This window comes from Sus scrofa, chromosome 11 (assembly GCF_054392235.1).
Source record: "Sus scrofa isolate SSC_HxYL_T2T_F1_AM1 chromosome 11, Sscrofa_HxYL_maternal_Yorkshire_Landrace_v2.0, whole genome shotgun sequence".
Taxonomy (NCBI): domain Eukaryota; kingdom Metazoa; phylum Chordata; class Mammalia; order Artiodactyla; family Suidae; genus Sus; species Sus scrofa.
In genome coordinates this window covers 64,959,284-64,971,882 of record NC_139393.1, presented here as the reverse complement: position 1 = coordinate 64,971,882, position 12,599 = coordinate 64,959,284, and the positions used below count along the sequence as shown (strand labels likewise).

The following is a 12,599-nucleotide window of genomic DNA, read 5'->3' as shown; positions in this document are numbered from 1 at the left end:
TGTTCTATATGTACCAAGCACTGGAGAAGCCACACATGCTGCTGGTGTTGAGCTGTGCACAAGGCAAAACCTTCAGCTCTGCAGGAGCCTAGTGCTGGAGAAGCTGAGTGCATTTCAGGAATCTACTGTTGAAATCCTGTGTATCTCAGAATCTGAGAGCTGGAAAAGCCAAATGCAATGCAGAAAAAACCAAATGGCTAGAAAAGTTGCAAATACAGTGCAGGAGGTGTGCATTTGCTCAAGGAGTCTGTTGATGAGAGCACTCTGGAAAACTAGGAAAGATGATCCTGCCATGTTGCTCCCGCATCTTCTTAAAATCATGCCCAATGGTACAAGGAAAATATTTAAAGGGCTTGTTCCCACTTCTGCAGAATACCCATTCATATTTGGATTTTGAGCTGAGAGGTGACAATTTAATAATGGGAAATGTGATACAAGACGGGGTTGCTCTATTAAGGAGTTTTAACATGGTGACAAAAGGCTATCAAGAAAGTGAAGTGTATGCATTTCCTCATGGAGGGGTGGGGATGGGGGTCGGGGGTTGGGGGAGGCACGAACCTTGAACGTTTGAACTGGACCAAACCACAAGTATTTCTTGGACTCTGCAAGAACACCTGCAACTTGTCACGATAACAAACTTTTACCTTCCTCTAGTAATAGTGGTAGCACTTAATCCTGTATAGCTAAGACTAGTTTCCAAACTAGCTAAAATTCTTTGCAATGCGAACTCCCCTTCTTTGCCTCTAAAAGCCCCCGATTTTACTCCCTATCTGGGACACTGGGTTGCTACCGGAATCTGTATGCTGCCCCAAATTGCAATTTTTTGATTCCAAATAAACACTTTTTGCTTGATTATTGCCTCCTAGGTAATTTAGAACAATAATTAGCACTAATAGGCATATAATTTTGTGATTCATTCAGTTGTTTATTTGTCAACATTCTGCCTTAGGTTAGTCTTTTTATACCCCTAACTTCTTTCGACAGATAAAATGATCATTTAATACCTCTACTTAGCCGTAAATATAAAAAAAAGTCCTAACTTCATGTGAATTTAAGAAAAATATGAGAGTCAGATTTGACAAAATAATGTTTAATGTTATGTTTGTACAAACGTACGTGTAGAATATTATATACAAGTAAATGATACTTAAGTTATGAGCTATTGTGCCTATTTGGCTAATTTTAAGCACCAGCAAATATTTGAAATTTTAATATGCATATTGATTTTCATGGTGACAAATAGTGTATTAGTTGCAAAAATAAAATTTTATATATTATATTCTCAAAGCCTGTCATCATTTACCACAAAATTAATGTAAAGCTAACAATGAATGAGGTGAGTGAATGAATGGATATGTGAAAGTAGAAGAATTAATGAGGGTCTTTTTTTTCTTGAGAAAAATCCATCGATACAGAGAAACATTTTTTCTTTCTTTATATCTTTGTTTCTCAATCTCTACTTTCTGATTCTCTGCCTTTGTCTCTCGTTTGGTATCTATCCGAATATCTCCATGAATGTGCATTATAGGTGCATATGTATGCATATTATATATATGTATGTATGTGTATATATATATATATATATATATATACACACACGTATAATCAGGGTGAAAAATATAAAGAAAAGTAAATACCTACTTTTATTTTTACTTATATTAAATGTAGCAAGTGTATTAATGACAAAATAAAATTTTTATGGCTTTATATATATTTGTATATTTAAAATACTTCTATATTTTAGGTGTCAGTCTCAGAAAAATGTTTTCTTCTCTTAGGAGTTCAGACTTTCTATTTAAAACATCATGCTCCAGGGGCAAAGGAATACATTTATATATGACACATCAAAATGATCTTGTGTTTTTTTGCATTTTCAAATTGAGTCCCCTCTCTGCCATTGGAGATTTTGATCCAACTTCCTATGATGTCTCCACCTTTGAAAATGATAAAGAACATATCATAAAGAACAGCAGTGTTGGTCTGTCCAGGCTGCTATACCAAATACCACAGACAGGGTGGCTTATAAAGAGCGGAAATTTATTTCCCACACTTGTGGAGGCTGGAGGTCCACAATCAAGGTGCTGGCAGATTGGTGTCGGTGAGGGCACACTTCCTGGTTTATGGACAGCCTTCTTTTTGCTGTGTCCTCACATGGTGGAAGGGGAAACTCTGGTCTCTTCTGCTCCTTATAAAGGCACGAATCTCATTCAGGAGGGCTCCGCCTTTGTGACGTAATCACCTCCCCAAAGTCTTACCTACAAAAACCTTCACTTTGAGGACTAGGTTTCAAAATATGAATCTGGGGAACAGGGAGACACAAACAGTTGGGTCCATAGCAGCCTCTGAAACTAAATTACTGACCATAGCATGTCTTAGCCCTCAGTTGTGCCACACACGCACAAACACATGTGTACATACACACTTCAATACACATACTCACCCCTTTAAAAAAGGGAAAAAAAATTGAATCACTATTCTTTAGTCTTTTAATTTTAATCAACACAATTTTTATGAGTTGTTATCCTGTACTGTCTACTTTTACCTGATTTAAAACAAGAGCGGAAATGTTAATTTTATGATATTACATATAAGGAAAATACAGTTACTAGCAGCCATAGTCAGTATATTTTTTCTGATAACAAATTTTTGTAGATATTATCCAGAATGATATAGTTTATCTAGAATAATACAATGTTTTCTAAAATGATAAAATGATATCTAGATATGCATGGGTGTGTTTTATTATATTGGATACTTTTTGCCTTTAAGTCACCATCCTGAAGTGATTGTAATAGAAAGATTTTATATTACTATGCAATACATTGAAAAATGTCATTCCAGGGATGAATCCAAACTAATAAAGCTACTTTCCTGTGTAGTCATATCTCTAATATTTCAAAATATGTCAGCTTCTACCTCACTTTGAGTTCCAATTTTAGGTTTGCTGATCCAACCTCAAATTAATTTTAACACTCACCTTACTCTAGCCCTGTAAAAATTACACGACAAAATTATAATTATTTGGGGGGTATATTGGGCCCCTCTTTCAGTCTGTTTTACCTAAACCACATATCCATCTTTTGAATGGAACCAGCATAAATCCAGTGTTTGATTCGCGATGTTGTGGGAGGTCTGAGATCTGTTCAGACTGTTTGTGTCTTAAATCTGACTACATGCCTCAATTAAAGAACAGCATATGAATAAACAGGAAATTAAACATTCAACAGTGTAATCTGCTCAAGATGTGAGGTTATAAGATGGCTAAATAAAATGTAAGGAATTCCAACAAGGTAATAACGGTAACACATTTTGTTTTTCCTTTTGAAATACAAGTCGGAGTTTATTGCTTGCTTATATATATCCTGAAGTTGGACTTTGATTGATAGTTCCAGTTATCCACATGTTGGAATTATACTTATGAGTACTGCATCTAGCTCATGTTCATATGAACATATAACAATGTTCTAGAAATCACTGTGTCTTTGCAATTCCTAACAGTAATACATGCCATTACAGAAGTTTGGAAAATATAGAAAATGTGAAAAAAAAATTGAACTTCTTAATGATAATACTATAAAGAACATACACTTAATGCTCATCTATATAATAATGTATGCATATTAGAAATATTAATTTTCAAAATGTCACTGTAAAATATATTTTCCGTGTTATTATCATGCTTCCTCTTTGTCACTAAATATCCTTTAAATATGATATATATGCCCAATAGTCATTTATGAAATCATTGTAAATCAAATATTTCTCTACTTTTTAATATTCACATTGGTTCCACTGTTCTATTATTATGCATAATTCTGAGAACAACATCATCATCCATTAAAATTTGAATATAATTCTGATTTTTCCCTTATAGTAAATTGAGAGAATTTGAATGATCAGGGGAAAAAAAGGATGAATATTTTTTCAGTTTTTTTTTTTTAATTAAAATACCAGTTGACTTTCCAGAAAGATTACATCAATATGCATTTCTATGTATAGGGTTTGATAAAAATTCCTGGACTCTCAAAACATTATATAATTTGGATCATTACTTTTGTTTCTTCTGTATACAAATTTCCTCTGTTTCTAGTGTATTCATTTTATTTTGTTTTGAATGCACAGCTGAAAATAGAGCATTAGTTTGCACAGGGGGATTTTAATAATGCCTTGGTTTGTCAACCTAGACTTGTATATGCAGCTCACTTTGAATATTCTGGCAATGTACCTGAAAGAATTAAGAACAGTTATGCTAAATTACTTAGCAATGATGACAACATACAAAACGTCCCATAATATTTTTAAAGACATTTCACCACGATGCCATGTTCACTTTGTGACCTACGGGCAACTCTAAAATTAAATCTATTACTGTACTGATATCACTCTCTTTTGTATTGATGAGGCAAAGTCATAATGATTTCCAGCAAGTAGAGGAACCTCTTTAGCTTTGGTTCACATTAAGCTGTCTCTAACCTCTTACAGTTGGTTGAACTCCCGCTCTACTGCATATCACAGCTCTCCTGCTGAACATAGCATCTGACAGATATCCCAGTAGGACAATGTATACATAACTCTAGCAAAATTAAATTTTTATGTGCTGATACACTTTGGTAGCATGAATATGATGAATCTGCCCTACTCCCTGTGCAAAGAAACACTATAATACACAATGTATGAGAAAAAGCAGCTTGTTTGGATAAAAGAATTTTGCAAGGAAACTTCCCAGAGAGAGAAAGGTCTCCCCTACTGGCATCATCAAACAGCATTTAAGCCTTCATGTCTCTCCACACTCTTTGAAAATGACAATTGAAAGGAAGTTGTTTTACAGGAAGAGCGCCTATGACTGTATTTTCATACATCAATGGAGAGGCTACTAGAGAGACAAAATACTCTGACTTAATGCTGACCTTTCCACCTTCCTCTGTCTTTTTACTCTGTGTTGAGACGGGCAGAACAAAGATGCAGGAGTGCAGCCAAAATCTAAATCTGCAGACAGAAGGGGACATTGGAGGTTGTCTAAAGCAAAAACACTTGGGGATTTGGGGCATATGTCATGACTGGTGATAAATCACTGATTGTTAAAGAAAAAAAAAAATTATCAGTACTAGGCCCTGCTTTTTAATTCAGTAATGTCAGAAGATCTAATATAGCTATTGAGTGTATGGAAAAAGAACAATATCAACCTTTCATTCAAGTAATTCATTTGAAAAGTTTTTTTGTAAAGTGAAAAATAACCCCTTGTTTGTTTGTTTTTAGGGCTGCACCCGCAGCATATGGAAGTTCCCAGGCTAGGTATGGAATTGGCATACATCACAGCCATAGCAACATGGGATCCAAGCCACCTCTGTGATCTACACCACAGCTCATGGCAACACCGGATCCTTTAAAACCCACTGAGTGGGGCCCAGGGATCAAACCCATGACCTCATGGATACTAGTCCGATTTGTTTCCACTGTGCCACAGTGGAACTCCCATAATATTTAAAATCTAGTTTGGTTGGTTTTAGGGAACAGTGTGTCTATTTTGAAACAGAGAACTCAGATTTCACCACGAGTTGTTCCGAATAATCCCCTGAAGAGGTAACATTTTAACTGAATTTTAAAGATGAGGATTGCCAATAGAAGGAATTTGAGCGGATGGAGTTTTTCTTAGTGGAGTTTCTTAGTCATGTGCAAAGTGTGAGGAGTGAAGACATGCTTATGGAGTTGCGGTTTAAAGTCTGGAGTACAGCATCCTTATGCAGGAGTGATAGGAGTCTGGGGTCTGATCTCAGAATATGGTTATGGGGGCCGATATCTGCCAAATCTATAGAATGAGATAAATCATGGAAAAAATACTATGTGAGTAGTAGTGTATAAGTCCCAAATACTTTGATTCTTCAATTCAACTTTGAAAGAAATTTTAGTTGAAATCATAAGCTACAAGTCACCATAGGAAAATGTGAAAGAAAAAGACTATTGATTTCAGTTGTTTTGAGATTGCAGAATATTGGTCTAGTTCTATTCTGTTATAAATGGATTCCTTATTTTAATTGTACTTATTTATGTATTTATTTGAGTCACCTACTTATATAATGTATCTTCCTAGTGTTTGAATAATATTTGCAAACCAGATACCATAAGAAAAGAAATGAAAGAGAGAGAAAGAAAAGATGGGTGCTTTAACCAATGGGCTGAAGGTTTTTATTTAAGTTGTGTTTGTCTGTAGTTCCAGAATATATTCTCTGTTTTTGCACAATTTCTTACTGTTTTTCTCTTCAGGAACCAGTAGCATCAACATGTTTCAAAACTCCAGGCTCACGTGTAACTAAAGACATCTATATAGAGCATTGGCACTCTTTTTTGTTGTTGTTGTTCCTGCTATTTTAGGGCCGCACCTGCTGCATTTGGAAGTTTCCAGGCTAGGGGTCAAATCAGAGCTGCAGCTGCTGACCTATGCTACAGCCATAGCAATGCCAGATCTGAGCCACATCAATCTGTGAACTACACCACAGCTCATGGCAACACTAGATCCTTTAACCCACTGAGGCGGCCAGGGATCAAACCTGCATCCTCATGGATACTAGTCAGGTTCATTTCCATTGAGCCACAGTGGGAACTCCCTTTTTTTTTAATGTTAAATTATAGAAGGAGGCCATTAGACTGAGGTGACTCTAATGCCCCGTCACCCTTCGTAAGCAACCAAAGTCTAAGCTTGTAAATAAATACCTTAATGTTACAAAATTGAAACTCTCAGGAAAACCAGTTCAAGCAGAGAGTGAGGCTATAGCTAATCAATTTCCTTTCTTTGCTTATTCACTTACTCTGTGTCTTTCCTTGGCTCCTATGGATAGAACACTCCTAATCACTGCCATTTTGGTGCTGCCTAATTCCAATTGATTTTTGCTCAAATAAATTTAAAATGATTAATATGCCTCACTTTATATTTTGACGTACAGAAACATAGCTTTCCAATTCTGAGTTGAACATATATCCAATTTATAACTCTCATTTATCACATCATCCCTACCAGCTTTTTTTTTTTTTTTATCTTGAATCTAACTTCTTTCCATCCTACACACACAAAAACTTTCTAATTTTTCAAGAGTACTGACTATACAGCTCAAATTTGAATTGACCTCATATCTGGACCGCTTAATAATTCTGATCTCAGAAGTTCCAGTTTTGGCTCAGCGAGTTAAGAACCCAATCTAGTGTCCCCGAGGATGTGAATTCAATCTCTGGCCTCTTTCAGTGGGTTAAGGAATCAGCATTGCCACAAAATGGACATAGGTCACAGATGCAGCTCCGATTTGACCCCTAGCCTGGGAACTTCCATATGCCGCAGGTACAGTCATAAAAAGAAAAAAAATTATGACCCCATATTTTATCTAGATGCTCCCTATTAATGACATGCCCAAAGAATATTGTTCTTGGGACTTTTATTATCTGAAGTAGTGGAATTTTTTTTTTTATTTTTAAAGGTCAGATAACCCGCCCATAGTTTCTCAATTGTTCATTATGCTCTACTTGACTATGGATGATTGTAGAAACTTGGGGCTTTGCTTTTCCTACTGGAGTATATTTTTTTCCAGTGGTCCTTTTTTTTTTTTTTTTTCTTTTTTTTTTTTTTTAATGTGTGCACAGTATTTTTGCCGTAGCTGTTTGTAAAAATTAATCTTCAAAAATTATATCTTGATTTTAAAGGAGAAAGTGAATATTGCTTAAGCAACATCCATTTCTGTTTTTTAGGAGCAACTTTAATATGTTCCTACCAACTAGTTCCTTTTGGCAAATCTACATGACATTGTCCTGCTTCCAGCACAGGCCACCAAATCAGGTAAGAAGTTTTGGCAGCTAGCAAGGAGACTTCATCATCCCAGATTTACTAAAATATTTCTCAAAATCCTACTTGGCTTCTGTGTGTTTTGGGCTTGGTAACAAATTAATAGTAAGGGTGTGGGATAATGGTGGAAGGAGCATAAGGTTGGATCAGATTGAATTTATTGATACGGCTTAGTAAGCAAAGATTCTGTCTTTAATGTTGCACGCAGCTCTAGTTGTTAGAAAGGGTTCTAACAATTTGGTTGGTTGTCTGGAATATAAACCAAAAGGTGGCCACAGTGGGTGAATTGAAAACGCTGGACCAACCTTGGTTTAATGTAGAGGAGGAGTTTCAAAGGCTTAGAGGAGAATTCTTAGGTTGTTTTCATATTGTGGCTATTGAAAATAAAGGAAAACAAGGTTAAGGGTTTAGACAAGAAAATACCAAACTCAATATATAATATTTTGAACAGAGTTTTTATAGAAATCAGAAAGCAAGAGTAATAAGAAAATGCACATAAAAATATGCGAGCTAAGTATTAAAACAGTGATAGCATACCACCTCTAAAGTATATAGTATCCGATTTTCCTGGGGAAAGAAATTTGCCTTCTGTTCCACATGTGTCCAGTAGAGCTTGAATTTCTTGCTTCTCTGTTCTTTCACCTTTTCACTCTCTCTTCTAGCACTTTCATCACAGTCAGATGTGTTTTATAGTAAAAACCCTCTGGCTGGAAGAGAGACAATAACAGACAACCCAGATCTATCTCTTTGTCCACCTCTTCATAGGCTAGAAAAAATCAATCATTGTTCATGTGTATTAAGCTAATATATAAAACTGTTACTTAATATTTATAATTATAGATACTGGCAAAATATAATTTTATTATAGGATATTTTGTGAATATGATAAATACATGATTTATCATACTAATTTACTAATATAACATATTGAATATTTTTCCCCAAAGACATGCCTGATGAGAAATTTTCCTCTTTGAGATTATGAAATAATTCCCATCTCCATGGTAATGAAAAAAGAAATATGATTCTTTAGTAACCTTCAAATGGGCAATGAAATGTTTACAATGTATATTTATATGTGATGAGATTAAAAATCAGAGTTTGAAACTCACCTTCCCTTTATGGATTTATTCAAGAATTAAAATATCCAAATTTTAGTTAATGTTAAAACATTTCCTTTTAAGATTGTATAACTAAGTGTATATTTGTTTAATAGAACCATGACCATAAAATATCTCATTTTTCATAAGATACTCATTATAAATGTAAATAGTATAAGCTCATGCCCACTAACATTTGGGCAATTTGGGAAAATTTGTGTTATTCATTAATTTCCACTCTTCCCTAAGCCCTTGGTATTTAGAGCTTGTGTTGTCATCGTTGGTATTTAGCTTAATAGTAAAGTTACAGAGTTTAAAGATGATTACTAAAACTCCATAGTCCCTTCAGCTCATTTGATATTGTTGCTGCTTTCACCGACAAAGCTGACGTTATGGTTTTGAACCACTGGAAGCACTTTTTTGTTTTGTTTTGCTTGTTTGTATGTGTGATTGATTGTTTTTTTTTTTTTAAGGAAATAAAAAAATTTTAACTAAGACAGACCATAGATATGTTAACATTTTTTCCAATTTTTTTTATTGTGGTAAAATACACGTAGAATAACACTTACTATCATAACCACTTTTGAGTGAACAGTTCAGTTAAGTACATTCATATTGTTGTGCAACCATCACTGCTATCCATCTGCAGAAGCTTTTCATCTCATAAAACTGAAATACTGTATTCATTAAACCATAACTCTCCATGCCCCTCTTCCAAACCGCATTCTATTTTGTGTCTTTGATTTTTTTTCATTTTGCTTTATGTTTTCATTTTTATTGCAATAAGTGTACTTAACGTGAGATTTACCCTCCTAGGCTTTCAAGTGTACAGTACTGTATTGTTAACTGTAGTCACAATGTGGTAAGCAGATCTCTAGAAATTATTTGTCTTGCATAAATGAAAAGTTTGACCAATGTCTCCCCACTCCTTCTCTTCCCCTAACCCCAGCATTTGGCAACCATCAATCTACTCTCTGTTTTTGAATTTGACTCTTTTGGTTTGGTTTGGTTTAATTTCCACATGTAAGTGATACCTTGCAGTTTCTGTCTCTTTGTCTGGTTTGTTTCACTTAACATAATACCCTATGCATTCATCCATGCTGTTGTAAAGAGCAGAATTTTCTTCTTTATTATTAGTTGAATAATATCCCATTGTATGTATGTACCACATCTCCTTTATTCATTCATCTGTCAATAGACATTTAGATTGTTTCCATCTCTTGGCTATAGTGAATAGTGCTGCAGTGAACTTGAGAGTGCTAATATCTCTTTGGGGTCCTGATTTCAATTCTTTTGAATAAATAGCTGGAATACCCAGGGATTGTTGGATCATCTGGTAGTTTTTTTTTTTTTTTTTTTTTTTTTTTTTAGGAAACTCAGTACTGTTTTCCATAAGCTACATCATTTTGTTTTCCCACCAATATTGGATAAGTTTTCATTTCTCTACTTCCTTACCAATACTTGTTGCCTTTTTTTTAAATTTTATTTTAGGGCCACACCCATGGCATATGGAGATTCCCAGGCTAGGGGTCAAATTGGAACTGCAGCTGCCAGCCTATGCCACAGCAACAGGGGATCCGAGCCACATCTGTGACCTACACCATAGCTTATGGCAACACCGGATCCCTAACCCACTGAGCAAGGCCAGGGATCAAACCTGCATCTGCATGGGTGCTAGTCAGATTCATTTCTGATGAGCCATGACAGGAACTCCTCTTTTGGGGTTTTGATAATAGCATCCTAATAGTTGCGAGGTGACGACACCATGGGTTTGATTATTTGCATTTTCCTTAAGATTTGTAATGTTGAGGCTTTTTTTGTATACCTGTTGGCCATTTGTATGCCTTCTCTGGAGAAAAATCTGTTCAAGTCCTTTTTATATAACCATATCCATTGGCAGTTAATGCATGCCTGAACTGTAAATGGACTGGTAGTATTATCTGTAGAACTGTAGCAAATGCCAGTACATTCTGGTATTATTATGGTATTCTAGCAAGAGATACACACTTCCATTCAATCTCCAAGTGGAATACACAATCCCTAAAGATTGTGGAGAAAATGACAAAATAATTTCGCCTCTTTTCCTTCTTAGTTCTTTGTTGAGATCCCTGTAATAAAAGACAGATAAACAAGAGAAAAACCATTAGGGGTTTATTAATATGTATCTTACGTGTATATGGGAGATATCCAGGGGAAATGAGTAACTTTAAGAGGTGGCTGGGAACTCTGCTTTAAATAATATTGTCAGCCAAAGATAAAATAAAAAGATGTGGCAGAGGCCAGTTATAATGTGATTCCCAGAAAAAGCATGGCAAACAAGAGTGCGATTTTCTATATTGGTTTAAATTGGTGCCCTCTCCTTTGCTAAGGGTCTAAAGTTGTCTCCAGGGAGTAATCTTTGTCCTTCCTGGTAGAAAGGGGAAGAGGACACCCTTGAAAATTTATGTTATGCTTTTAGATATTTGGGAGAAGGCAGAGAGCTTTTCTTGTATCTGCTTCTTTTCACTTGCCTTCAACTCAACATAATCCTTGTGCCAAAGTGGTATATTTTGGGTTGGCATTTTCTGCTACCCTTCAATTAAAGTCAATAATTTTGTTTACTTAAAATATCTATCTCAAATCATTGGTATTAGTAGGTACTTAATAACTGTGGATTCAGTTTCCACACTCTCACTTTTAATGTGGTTTGGCATTAATAAATATAGGCATTCTTCAGACAGGTTTGCATTATTGCATGCACTTCTGAGTGGGCCAAGACGCATACATACAAAAACTAAAAAGAACTTGGTTTTGATTTATGACATCCAGAATGCAAAGGCAACAGAATTTAAAAATTCAGAGGAAGGGAGTTCCTGTTGTGGCTCAGCATACTAGGAACCTGACATAGTGACCATGAGGATGCAGGTTCCACCCCGACCTTGCTCAGCAGGTTAAGGATTCTTCATTGAAGCAAAGCACAGCATAGGTTATGGATGCAGCTCAGATCTAATGTTACTGTGGCTGTGGTGTAGGCCTGTTAGCTATAGCTCTGATTCCACCCCTAGCCTGGTAGCTTCCATATGCTACAGGTGCAGCCTTAAAGAAAAAAAAATTCAAAGGAAAAAGTGGGATATGTGATAATTCAAAATATAGCTAAAAATTAGGAAAAGCTAGGGTATGAATAAAATTAAGTAAGGAAGATTTTTCATGTTTTTTATGAAATGACTAAACCTTTAAATGTTTCATCTAGTATCTAATCCGCCTTTCTATAAAAAGGCAAGTGTTTAGATTTTTAATCACTGTCTTTTGAGAAAGACTATTAAATGTTACCATTATATATTTCTTATATACCAAATGGGAGGCAGTGGGTATGTAGGGAAATGAGTTTAGAATTGAACTTAATACCTAGAGATGTATCTTAGGTTCTGTGAATCTCAAAGTTATTATTCACAAAGTGGAGACTGTATTTCTGAATCATGGTTATTGTAAGAATTTTGCTGAATGCCTCTGAACATTTTTCACAAGCAATAAAGAATTAATAACCTTATAAATTATAAATGTAAAAATATGACGGCGATGATGACATAAGACTAAATTAAACATTTACATGACTATATATACCATTAATCCATACTTGAGAATTACATCAAAAGAGACTTATTTTGGATATGGCTTAATTTCTCCTCTCCAGAAAT

At 35.1% G+C, this 12,599-nt stretch overlaps 1 protein-coding gene across 2 annotated transcripts in view; it reads left to right on the top strand.

The window, feature by feature from the left end:
- Positions 1 to 12,599, top strand: part of LOC146398664 (uncharacterized) — a 304,287-nt gene that overhangs the window by 248,888 nt on the left and 42,800 nt on the right. The window contains exon 7 of one of the 2 annotated variants that reach the window (XR_014820084.1): positions 7,732 to 7,819. The gene's annotated coding sequence lies outside the window, so the exon portion shown is untranslated. Of the gene's footprint in view, positions 1 to 7,731; positions 11,706 to 12,599 lie in introns of those variants that run through there. The other variant, XR_014820085.1, reaches the window with a different exon arrangement.